The 12770-nt window shown below is 42.5% G+C and overlaps 1 protein-coding gene across 1 annotated transcript in view; it reads left to right on the top strand.

Annotated features, from left to right (window-relative positions):
* LOC126867287 (protein pangolin, isoforms A/H/I/S) overlaps window positions 1–12770 on the top strand; it is a 283374-nt gene that overhangs the window by 170598 nt on the left and 100006 nt on the right. The gene's annotated exons all lie outside the window — the stretch shown is intronic.

Here is a 12770-nt window from a genome sequence, read left to right as displayed (position 1 = left end):
TCCAGAAATAATTTACTTACCACGTATCTCAGTAAATATCGCATTTTTCCTCAAAAAAATTCAAGTGCTCATATTTTTGCAGCTTTCAAACAATTTTTAAAATCATTCTTCAAAATAATAATAATAATAATATATACACTATAGTAAAAGATTAACTGTAATTCAACGTAATAGAAAGCATCTTTTTCATCCTCCATCTTCGGTACTTGGTAAATCCACTTCAAAACAAAATCTGTCGTCGTCGTTTTTATCACGTAATCATACTCGTCCTGATTTCGGAACGACGGCACGGTTTTGTCAGGGTCGGTAGCGCGTCCACGTCCGGTGGATATTGCCGACAATCCACGTGGCGCTATTTCGTTCACGTACGCCGGCACGCAGTAACCGATACACCTATGCGACGCCTGCGTGAAACCACGGGGGCGGAGCAGGAGGAAGGCAGGACGTGCGCGTGCAAAAGAGAGACAGTGAGAGTGGATGAGGCACTAGTAGCTGCTGGCAGCACGATAATGAGCTAATGAGCGGTGTCTGGCGCTCCGCGGCGCCGTAATTTTCAGCGTGCAAGGACGCCGCTAGAGACTGCTTTCAAGTTAACGTGACGACGTCCTTTTTTCTCATTATTCATAGTCGTCTTCGAGTCTATGATTATCTGGTTAATTATCCTTGCTCCGGTTTGTTTTCCAACACTTCGTCTTTCAGCCTTTTCATTTACGACGGAATTCGATTTTTTTTTGTTTCCCGATAACTGTGTGACATATATAAAAAAGAAAAATGAATAATATCGCAGGTGAGAGTTTCGTACGAGTAAGCTCTCATTAGAAGTTTAATTAGAAGATAAAAGATACTTTGGAACTGTAATTACGTTTGAGTAAATATTTGGCAAAACGAAAGGAAACAGTTTGAAAGGGAAATAGCAAAGCTTATTAGAAGTGTGCATATTTGATATGAAAATAATTCTTCTTTTAGGAATGCTAGGCTATACTGTAATTTATCGTATATTCGCATAATGTCCATTTTAGATTGTGTTTTCTTACCTATATTGTACATCCGTACGATATAATATCTAGCGATACAATGTACTTTTATTGTGAACTATAAATGCTTGACTATTGTTCAACCGATTATATATTAATTTATCTCGTAGCTTAAAATTAAATCTAACAGAGGATGTATTGATTTGGAGAAAGTCAAGCAATGGAAAAGAATATGGAAAATACAAGAATAAAATTCTAAGAAAACAGGAAGAGAAATTATGGAGAAGGAATAGAAAGGATCGAGAAGAGATTAGGATCACACGATATTCTGTCGCTAATCGTGTTCCGTTAGGACGTTTCAGCGACAAGAAAAGTGTCCCGGATGCTCGATACTCGAGAATAAAAGTGGCTACATGAAAGAAGGAGGAGCGTTTTAATGGTGGCTAGAGAAAAAAAACGAGAGTTATGTTAGGTGATAGCAGTGCGCTAAAACCGTATGACGAGCTAAAGAGCAGAGACTGGCTGGCTCAGACTACACGCGTGCTTCCGGCAATTATCTTCGGGGTTTGCAAGGTCGCGGGTTACCGTCCGCTTTGCGCCATTTAACCGAGCTTAAAGAATTGCTAATTCGTGTTATCGTGCAGTTTCACGATTACTAGTAATGATAGTTTCCGATACTTCGCAGTATCAACGTTCCTCTGGCGGTTGAAAAATTTCATAGATTCTCGGAATTAGAAAGTTTCCTGAAATATTAGAATATTTCGTTCTTTGTGATGTTAGTTTTGTCGACTTTTAAGAAGCAAGCAATACGATCTATTAATTTGTCTAGAATTAAAATTATAATTATAGATCTTTTATTTTAATTACAAATTTGAGGAATAATAATTATGCTATGAAAATATCTCTTTCATTTTGTCTTCAGAATATAGTAACGGTATAATTATTATTAATAAATTATACTGTACATGTTCGTACGTTCAATGGGAATGTGTAAAGGATTAACAATATTGTTGCAAACGTATGAAATATTTAAAGCGAAACAAATTTCTATTTGTAGTAAAATTGCATAGAACTTGACAATCTATTAACGAAATACTCCAAAACAGCCAAATGTGAATTACAAAGATACGAATACATAGGTTCCAAGTCACGTAGCATGATACTGAATTAAGTTAGAATTATAATATGTGTTTTCGGTTTCTGGAAACGAAAATAGAAACAATCTATTCCACGATGTCTCTCGGCGCTCGTTCGAGGCGTGTAACGCGTGACATACCGTAGAAGTATAGTCGTTTATCGGGTAAAAAGCGTTGTTCTACGGCCACGAACGTTTCCGTTCTTCGTGATCACCGGGAGGCAAGAAGCTCGCGCTCGAGTTGCGTGAGAACAAGCCTGGACGGGACGATGGAAAGAAATTTTATGGCTCCCTCGAGTCTACCGATTGGCATCGCTATAAAAAACCTACCCCTTTTCACCATCTCTCGCTGGCCAAGTTCGCCACACTCAGCCACACTTAAATTGTAAGACTAGGCTAATGCCGGAAACGGGCACCTTTGCGTTCGCACTTCGTATCGAGCGATCAGTTCGACTCGTATCGTAGAAATCAGCTGAAAGTGGATTAACCGCTTCCTGCAGTCAGCGATTCGAATAGATTCGCGTTTGAGGAAAATCGTTGGAGTTTAAGTGCGTGCTTCAATTACGATCTTCTTATTGCTATTTTTCTTCCATTAATTCGAAAAGTTTGTATTTGGAGATTTTGAGAAATGAATTAATCGTGTAAGGGGTAATTTAATTTCTGATCCAATTTCAGTCGATCTTCATATTTTACAGATTAATTTACAGATTAAATATTATTTCTAGATTTACATTTAGCAAAATCCGAGGAAATATCGAGAATTTAAGACAGGCTATTTATTTTAGCGTTATCTTATTTGCTAAAGTGAAATTTTCTTCTCCATTATAGTACTCTCATTCGTTAAATAATAACTGTTTCTATTCTTATAATTAATTCTATTAGATTTATTCGCGTATATCATATATGACCCCACAAATCCAATTGAAGATTTGGTCAGATTCCCATTATAACAAGTGCGCTAACACTTTAAAACAAGAATATGCATACCATCGAACGAAGATACGAAGAGGGTAGGAAGTTCTTCGCGGCAAGAAGCCAGATTCGCCATACGCGTCACTTAGCGTGGTTTTTACTCACGGAGACCAGTCGTAGTCAGAGTCTTTGACCCAGATGTTCCCATCCAGGACGGAAGAACACGGCGTGTCCAGTTCAGGCTTGCTTTTCACCTCGTCTCACGTGACGAGAGAGAAACGGGCCGCCGCTCGTGGGTGGCCCCTGGTCCACGTCCGCTGCATGCTGCCCGTAATTATAGGTTCCTTATTTACCGCCTGTTACACACTTCGTTAGCACATCGCTTATAAAGTGGTCGTGCACCACTTAGTAAGATCGCCGACATTGCTCTTTCTCGCTTTCCATTCAGTTCTCCTAGCTGTGAGATCGTGCAGGTTGTAGAATGGTTTAAAGTTTGAAGGATGTTGAAGATTATTTTTGGAAGACCAATGGGGCTGAAAAAAGCTGCGATAGTTTTTAGTCTTTTTTTGGTAGATTCAATGGAAGTTAATTGCTAACGAATTCTTTAAGATGACAAATTTGTTGAAGGAAGTTTGGGGCTGAGTTCGTGGAGTATTGGCAAGATTCGTGAATGTGGTTCTTCTTGGTGACGAAACTACTGAAGGAGGTTTGTTTCTGGGACATTTGGAACATATAGAGACAGAAGAGGTTTGAAAATAATTTGAGAACGTGTGATGAACGAAGCAAAGACCGGTTTCAAAATGGAATTAAAAATTGTATATTCGTAATATTCGTTATTTCTTTTGTTCACTTTCAACAAGGTTAGTGTTAATTTAATATACGTTCCACAGTTTCGTGATCATTTGCCTAATCCAATCCTATCAATTATCTACTTTTATCTTCCTTTTCAATTTGTTTTCTACCTTGTAGTCATTTGAGATTTTAGGAGTTTCAGAAGAAACGATCTTCGACGACCTGAGTAGCTTAATTGGGAAAGCACTCATGGACAAGCGGAAGATCCGGGTTCAAATCCTGGTCCAGGAACACACCCGATTGGCCGAATATTTTTCTCCCTATAATCTCTACACCTTCTAATACATAGCTCTCCAGCCATAAAGGTGTACCCGTGCAAACCTAACCTCTGATCGTTCCACGAATCTAATCGCGAACAAGCAGAGAGTGTCCCGGTTGACCGAACCCGATCACGGAGAGCGTTCGAGCTTCCTGGTTATCGAAGGCACGGCTCGATCGCCACGGAATGCGATCGAATGACGTTTTTAGAAAGCTGATTTGAATAGAATGGAATGTCTTGGGTGTCCCGAAGGGAATTCGATTACCTTGTCGCGCTATGGAACGGGTCGTGCGTCACTTGAAAAGGTGTACAATCGTAAATATGGATGCTATCCTAGGATCTGTGATTCCAGAGGGTGTTTTATTTTTATACTGAGATTTCTGATTGCTTTCTAAACATATCTTTAAATCTTGGTTCAATTAATTCGGTTAATGGAAATGATATCGAGTTTGATTAAATCGACTCAGTTAATTTAAATGATCTTGAGCCTCTTTCTCCATTGAAGAATTTCCATTGAGGCTTCGTTAATTCCGTTAATTCCAATGATTACTCCTACCAAGTTCGTTGTCGAAATTGTTAAGACTCTTTACGATTAAAAATTACTCGAATACTACGTGATACTACTACGATAAATTGTAGTAAAGAAATGAAAATTTAGATTCTCTCAGGAACCTGTGGTTTGCAATTCATTGACAATTAAATACGTACACTTTTCATACGATGTCTATCATCCATGATCTTCTAATCTCTCCTTAAGTTCGCAAGAAGCGAGCAAGAATTAAGTAAGACAAATCAAAATTCAACAAATTCACTCACGTCTTTACGAGGCTAAAAAAATGTAATCTTTCGACAACTAAGAATAATTTCAAATGTTCTAATAAATTTAACGAAGAGAATAAAATGCAAATCGTAGCAACGATAGAAGAATTATTTGAAAATAATTCCAAACGTAGATAACAGAAAGAACGACGAAACGTTGGCAGAAGAGGGAGAAAAAGTGCGGAGATGGAAAGGATAGGAGGAATGACGGAATCTTCGCCAGAGGCGTTAAGCAGGTCGTGATGGCTTGGCCGAGACCTTCGTGAAGGCTCGCTGGCAAGCAGGCACGTCACGGTTCGGTAATAATCACGACGGTGGCTGTATCGCGAGCGTTCGCGGAGTAATTGAGAAACGTTCTCGTGTTCGACCACGTCTTGGCTACCGTTCTCGTCGAGGCCCGCCGCTAATAGGCCAGTTGGCACGCACGCGATTCATTCATAAAATCCAGCCCGGATTACTGTAACTTGCCCCGGGATCTTCCAATAGGTTAACGAATTCGGTTCTTTATTTAACATAATTCTTTTTCTATGAAAGCTTTATGTTTTCGTTACCTAAATTGGAATATGCCTTTCAATTTTGTTCTTCGTCTCTCATTTTGACTTTCGCAGTAGTTACGTTCAATTAAGAAATATCATCGATCATAGTACAGACAGAAAGAGAAGAGATTCGAGTGTAAAGATACTTTTCAATACGATGAAACTATTTATAAAAATTCTGGTTCGTTACATACCGTTCATTAAATTAATATTCCTCCACTGTCAAATGTATTCGATAATTTCTAAAAAGAGCTGCATCATGGGTTGTGAAAATGAACATTCCTTTAGTTAACGAATACGTACTTTTATATAATTTCTATTTTCAAACTCGTCACGCAAGAGATATTTATTGAAAGTTACGTAATAAATATGCTATAGAGATACTAACAAGCGTGGCCAATTAATCATAAACCACACAACGAGCAAATTTTCCTGGTCTATTAGTAAAAATAATTCAATCTTTTGATAAAAGGCAACTAACAGCGGGAATATATTATCTTCGAAAATGGCAAAGTAATTAAAATACATTTATTCTGCTGTACGAGCTCTTTCGTTACATAACAATAACTAAAGATCATCGTCTATTAAATATACCGATCAGCAATATCGAATTGACATCTCTGGCTTCGACTCCACTTTCTACCATATCTCCTTAATTCGTCCATCTCTTGCCAAACTCAAGAATCCAAACAAAAATAAAAGGGAACTGTCCGCAGAAAGCAGCGGCACTTGATCTTCATCGAGCGTAAAGGCGGAGCCAAGACTGCAGTCTTTTCAGGCTTCGCCAGAAGTCGACAGACACGAAATGGAGGAATAGTACTGGCTCGTGATCCGGGCCGTACAACTTCCTCCATGCATCTCCCTCTTTTCTCTTCTTGGTCCTTCGTCGTGTTTTTCCTTCGTGTCGGTAATGAGGTTTTAAAAAGAACTCCCTGGAAAGACCATAGAAACAAACAGCAAGAAGAGATGGATAGTGGCGACGTTCTACGAACGACGAACGTCAGATTAGACGACTCGCGACGTTTCTTCCTCGTCTCTGAATCCAGCTGAATCCAACGAACACCAACCATCGTCGTCGTCGTTGTCGTCGTTCCTCTATTTGTCGTTGTTGGAAGGATGATCAGCGACGCTACGTGTCGTCGGATTGTTAGTCCGCGGGCATTCAGGCAAAACTTTCTTGGGGGGATAATTGCGATTGTAATTAAAATTCTCGGGGTGAAAAGGAGCCTGCAGCCGGTCGGTATCCGCGCAGAAATGAGCAAGAGAGGAGGAAAGAAGAGCAACCGTGGGGTGGAAAGAATATATATATAGATATACGTATATAGATATAGATATATATATATATAAGAGCGACGATGTCGAGGCTCTTCTCCTAAGGGGGATGAGAAAAGGAGAGAGAGAGAGAGAGAAGACGCAACCCGGTTGTTGGAGCGTCGACAAGCCGGAGTGCCATAATTGGAACGGTCGCGTGCGCCTGCCGCAGGACAATGGACTCGTCCGAGTGCAAATTATTAACGCGCCCCTCTCTCTCTCTCTCTCTCTCTCTCTCACTCGCTCTCCGCGTCTTCGTTTCTCCGTTCATCCTTTGCACCGAGTTTCCCGGTTCCTTCTAGCGCGCACAGCCCTCTTCCGCAGGCTTCCTGTTCTACCACGAGGCTGCGCTGCCTCGAGAAAATCTCGTTGGCCCACCTGCTCGCCCGTTGGAAAATGGAGACAAGTTCGAAGGTTCTGAATGACGAAGGGTTCTCCCGAGGGACGTTGTATAATTCCTCGGGTCTCCAGTTGGGCTCAGTTTCCTTGCAATGGATAGAATTCTTTCTTCCTTGGGCTGTATTTTTTTTTTTTTTTTGTGTTAATTATGTATGGTTGAGAGTTGTAGAGGATTCGAGGTAGCCAAGATTTGGAAGTGACTTTGATTTCTTTAGAATTTGAGAGGTTTCTGGAAGTAGGTTAGACGGAGATTTAAGTTTTGGAATTAATCGCGGGAAATAGTGTTCGATAACATATTTGAAATCATATAGAGAATCATCTTAACAATTATATATAGAATTAAATAATACAAAAGGTAATATAACAAATATTCGGAAAGCATTCTTCTATCTACAAAGAAATACCACAAATCATAGACTCTTACACCTATCTGAAGGAAAGCCTCTAAACGCTTAACGAGTAATACGAGCTTGTCTCGCGTTTCAGTAGAGTAGGAGTCGACCCTAGTCAGACACGCCAGTATAAATTAAATTCTGACACCTACGCTACTTCTTCTAGATAATTTTTCCATCAGAAGCTTCGATCTAACGATTCATCGCTCCTAACATACTATTTCTAAAGAATTTTTAGAGAAAGATCTTCGATAAAAAATATCAAAAATTCCCCATAAATTTACATCATCCGAAACAGTAATAAAAAGAGGGAGAAGAGAATGACCGACGATACGGAGGTACAAAATCGCGCTTTCGGGGGCAACGGTATCAATGCAAAGACTTGGAAGACCTGGAAAGTTTGGCTGGTTTGGTGCAGCAATCCGGCGGAAATCGGAACTGATCTTGAATGCACGCGAATTCGTTGAAAAGACGATCGCGTGGGCTGGTCGAATCGAGAGAACCGGTAAAATAAAAAAGAAAAGGAGACGAGAGAAAGAACGTGCAAAAAGGAGAGGAAAAAGAGAAAGAAGTAGACCGCGAGCTTTGGCGAGAATACCGAAGAGAGAGGAAGAGAGCTTGGTTCGTTCTCGATACTTGCCAGTCGAATGGTCTGTGCCCGCTTTGTTTATCTATGGATCAACGTCGAGAGAGGAGCCAATGGATACGATGGAAAGAGAGAAAGTCCTAGCGGATAGAAAGGGACGATAGAGGCGAAGAAGAAACAGAGGAAAAGAGGAGAGTATAAACGATGAAAGAGAGGAAAGATAGAAACGTTCGGGGTTGGTTCTCTTTCTCGCGGCACAAATCCAAGTGCAGAATCCTTCTGACCCCTTGTTCACCCCCTCCACCCTTGCACCCTCTCTACCCGTTGGTTACCCCGGACACCGACTCTTCCACGGAAACGAGTGAATGGCGTTGGGAAGACGAAGGAATGCGAAGTAGGAAAACTAGCCGGGGAAGCGGCTGCAGGCAGCTAGGCATAGGCGCCCGTTTCCACGCTGGTTTCGAGCTAATGGTGTGCCGGGCGTGTGCGATGCTTGTGTTGTGTTGGCAATGTGCTCGAGCGGCGGCGTCGGCGTCGGTGGTGGTGGTGGCGGCCAATCAGGGGTGAGTTCCATTTAAACCGCGCTCAGGGTGCTCAGCCGCGGCTGAAAGGCATTTAGCCAATCCAAAAGGCCTCCCCTTTCATTAGACATCTCACTTTGTCTCTTTCTCCCTGGCTTTCCGAAGGTTTATATTTTAAATGCTAATTGCAAGTTTTTAATGGGCCGTGCCGAGGCCTCTGGCTTCCCTCATTGTACCTGACCGCGCGCGAGCTACGCGCGTTCAAGGAACGCTCAGCGAGAGCGAGAGAGAAGGCTGTTCGATACATATACACGGAGAGAAACTCGGTTGGTGAAACACACGTATAAAGAAGAGGATAGAATACACACAGAGAAGAAAAGGTAGAGAAGGGGTTTACGATTGAAAGGTAAAAGCGAGGTAGAAAAGGGGGTTCTCTCTGCTTCGGGGGAGAAAGAAAGCGGCAGGGAGAGGATGGGAGAAAAAAAAGAAAAAGACAGGAAAACGCACACACTCGCATCATGGCCAGTTTATACGCGTAAATTCCGCTGCTGGGACGAGAGAGGAACCTGACAAGAGGGAGGACGAGCTTCAAGCAGAAACCGCTACCGGGGCGCGCGGGTATTTGTTCCGCCGTCGGTTATAATGAAAAAATTACGGCTTTTGCAGCCATTACGTGTACGCGCGTACACGTACGCGCTGGCTGTGCACCGTGCTAAGTCTGTGAACGCCGAGAGAGAGCGGCTACGTGCGTGCAACCGCGTTCATAATTTCTTGCCCCTCGCGCCCTCCGGAACCAGACCAGCTCGAATTAAGCGCGGCGCGAGCACACGCGTGACGCTGCTCCTCCCGCTGACGCCAATTACCCAGACACCAGCGGGCCCCTCCTTGTTACCGCCTCACACCTCGACGAGTTGTCTTCTTGGCCTTCGTGAATTATGTTAATAAATCGGCCGAAAACGGTTCCCTGATAGAACGTTTTATATTTGGATCGTTCTTTTTTCCTTTTCTATTTTCTTCAAGATTGGATTTCTCGTCTTCTTCGTCGTTTTACTACGTTACGAAGAGTTTAGGTCCACAATGTCGCGTATATTTATCTTCTAGCATTTTATATTTCATAAGTACTTCTCTTCGCGAAACGTAACAGTTCTCTCATTTTTAACAATGGCATCTGACGAAAGAGAGAATCGCGAAGAATTTTAATTTCATCGGTTTTGAAAGAGTTCTCACTGAGATTGAATAAGGGGGAGGTCAAGCCAGCAGGAAGCTGCCTCTTCGGAATTCCTGGTTCTCATAGTACGCTCGTTAATTTCGTTACACGTTGCACGTACGTAATTACCCAGGTTGATTCGCATGGGATGCGACAAGTGCAGGAAAAACAAATCACGATTTAACACGCGTTCACCCTCAGCCTTTCGTTCTTTCTTACCATCCATATTTTCCAACGCGAGGGAGGTTCATCGACTCGTTCACCATTCATAAACTCCGTGGAACATCAAAAGGAGGTAGATGTCTTGCCATTTGTTCGACTCTCCCAGCGCAACTCTCCGGCTCTATAGAAAACACGTAAAAACGAAGAAACTCCGCAAGATGCACATCCGTATTACTACGTACGTCTGCCAACTTCTACGCGTGTTCGTTTTCAAATTCGCACCGGCCTCCAACAACGATACACGAAATAAGAACGTGGAACGACGCAGCAAATGGAAAGGAAGGATAGAAATAAGCATGTTAGAGAAATGGAAGAAGCCTGAATACGAGAAGGAAGTGAAACGAACGAGCGCAGGAAACGGACAGAAAGAAGAAAGAAAGAAAGAAAGAAAAAAAAAAGGCGCGCGAGGAGGAGGCGCGGTCGGGTGCTCGCATTATTAGCACGTCGAATGCTCGGAAACTTTAGTTAGAAAAGCACATTCATATTTCAGGTTGAATGGCATTATGAGAGCGAAGGGACAGGGCTCCGCGTGAGCGTACGATAACGAGGTTGCCACGACGTTCTCTCGCCCAAGGAGCTAGGAACTGACGACAGAAAGAGGAGCGCGTATGCAAGGGTCTCGAAAAATAAAAAAGAGAAAAGACGAGGAAGAAAAAGAAAGAGGGACAACGACATTGACAGGGAGCTACGACGTCGACGACGTCGATGGGAGCAGGAAAAGCGGCGGAACGAGAGGGAGGGAGGCGACTTCTTCAGGATCCTTCCTTCGAACTACCATCCCTCCCAGAAACCGGGATCCGCTGCTGAAAGGAACAACTCGCCGCGCGGAGGAAGAGGATTGAAAAGTGCCGCGACTGAAAGCCCGATTATTTTCCGCTCCTTGTCGTTCCCGCCTAATCAGCGAATTAAAGCAAGCCTGCAGGGGCCAGCATCTGTCTTCTCCAACTGACTGTGACTCTCTCTCTCTCTCTCCCTCTCTCTCTCTCATCTTTCTCTTTCTCCTATCCGCTCAACAGCCACGCCATGACGAGGAGACCAGGACGTCGTCGAGCAACTCGCGCAAGTTCGCGTCTTTCCCTCTCCTTCTATATTTCTGTGTGCCCATCCTCTTCAACAGGAAGTCGATTGTGTCGGTTTCCACGGCCACGGACGACGAATCGACTGCAGAGGAAACTGAGTACCTCGCGGGATTCTACGAAAAGTCGCGCTGGATGACCATTGTCGAGCGAGATCCTCGCATTCGAACTAATTTTCTTTGGGCTTTCGCTCTGTCGAATTCTGGCATGCCCCTGATCGCTACCCGCTGGTAGAATGATTTTTCGGTTAGGCTAGTTAGAGAAGAGTTTTGGATCGTTATAAAGCGATCAGTCGACTTTCTCGTTATTCTGCCTGTTACTAACGTTCGAAGTTTATTATCACTGGAACAGAGTATTCGGAAGCTTTCTAAATTTTTGATGGAGATTTTGCAGGTTTACTACAGTACTTTTTTGGAAATTTGAACGAGTGTTCGTAAAACGTACGAACGACGGCTTGTGTTCTGTTCCAATGAAAGGGAGATAATCGTGGAATTTGAAAATATAAGCAAAGCGTATGAACGAAGGCTTGTTCTCCTCCATTGCGTTATACATTTGACTATACATCTGTCATTTTTACTTTATTAGTACAATACAAACTTTGCATTACGAGCGTCGTTAAATTCCAATTTGTTTCTCTTAGAGATTGCTCCTAGTCTGTAGTAAACATTCATCGCATCAAGAAGCAAGAAGTGGAAAGCGGTTTAAACCTGAAAGAAAGACTGAAAGAAAATAGATGGACAAAAAGAAATGGTTGGTTTTGGACGCCTTGGCTCGAGTCTTGCATTGGCAACTGGCGCCGCGCGTTTTAACGGTTCGTGGGAGTTTTCACGCGATAGTCGACCGGGGCTACTCGTGTTTAATGTAAATTCGCAAATTGGAGAGGGCCAGGGTAATCAACTAACCGCCAACGAGTAACTCCGGTAAACTCATTGAAATAGTTCATAACTTCGCCCGCTAGTTTGAGTTTCGGGGCTGCAACTTCCACGGAATTTCCCACATCATACCGACCGACCGACTGGCCCGGCATTGTTACGACGTTCCTCCCAGCAACTTCGCCGCAGTTCTCCACGATTCACCGGGCGAAATTCGCGAAACGCTTCCATTCCCAGCGAACGATCAATCGAGACGCGTTGCCCAGAACCTGTTACGAATGACTGACAAACGTTTTCCCCTTGGCGAGATTATTGGATTATCTTTGAGATTGACAAGATTTTGGATAGATTGTTCGAAGAATAAGTAAAAAAGTACACGAACGTTGCTTAATTTAGGTTTTCATTCTTACGACGAAGAATGAAAAGCAACGTTCTTCATGGAGATAAAATTTGAAGATTTGGAATAAAATGCTGAACAAATGGTTTGGAAACAGGACGTGAGTAAACAGGAGTACGAAAAAATAGGGTGTCTTATAATTTATTAATGTTCTTAAAAAATATATTTATAAATGTTCGAGATTTGGAACACGATTCTGAATAGATAGTTTTGGGAATTGTGAATGAATATGATAAACGAGCGGTTTATAATTTAGAATTCGATATCTATTGGTGTGTTAGATTTAAATCAAGATCGTGG

This window comes from Bombus huntii, chromosome 7 (assembly GCF_024542735.1).
Source record: "Bombus huntii isolate Logan2020A chromosome 7, iyBomHunt1.1, whole genome shotgun sequence".
Taxonomy (NCBI): Eukaryota; Metazoa; Arthropoda; class Insecta; order Hymenoptera; family Apidae; genus Bombus; species Bombus huntii.
The sequence above is the reverse complement of the archived record's forward strand: the minus strand, read 5'-3'. Positions and strand labels throughout refer to the sequence as shown.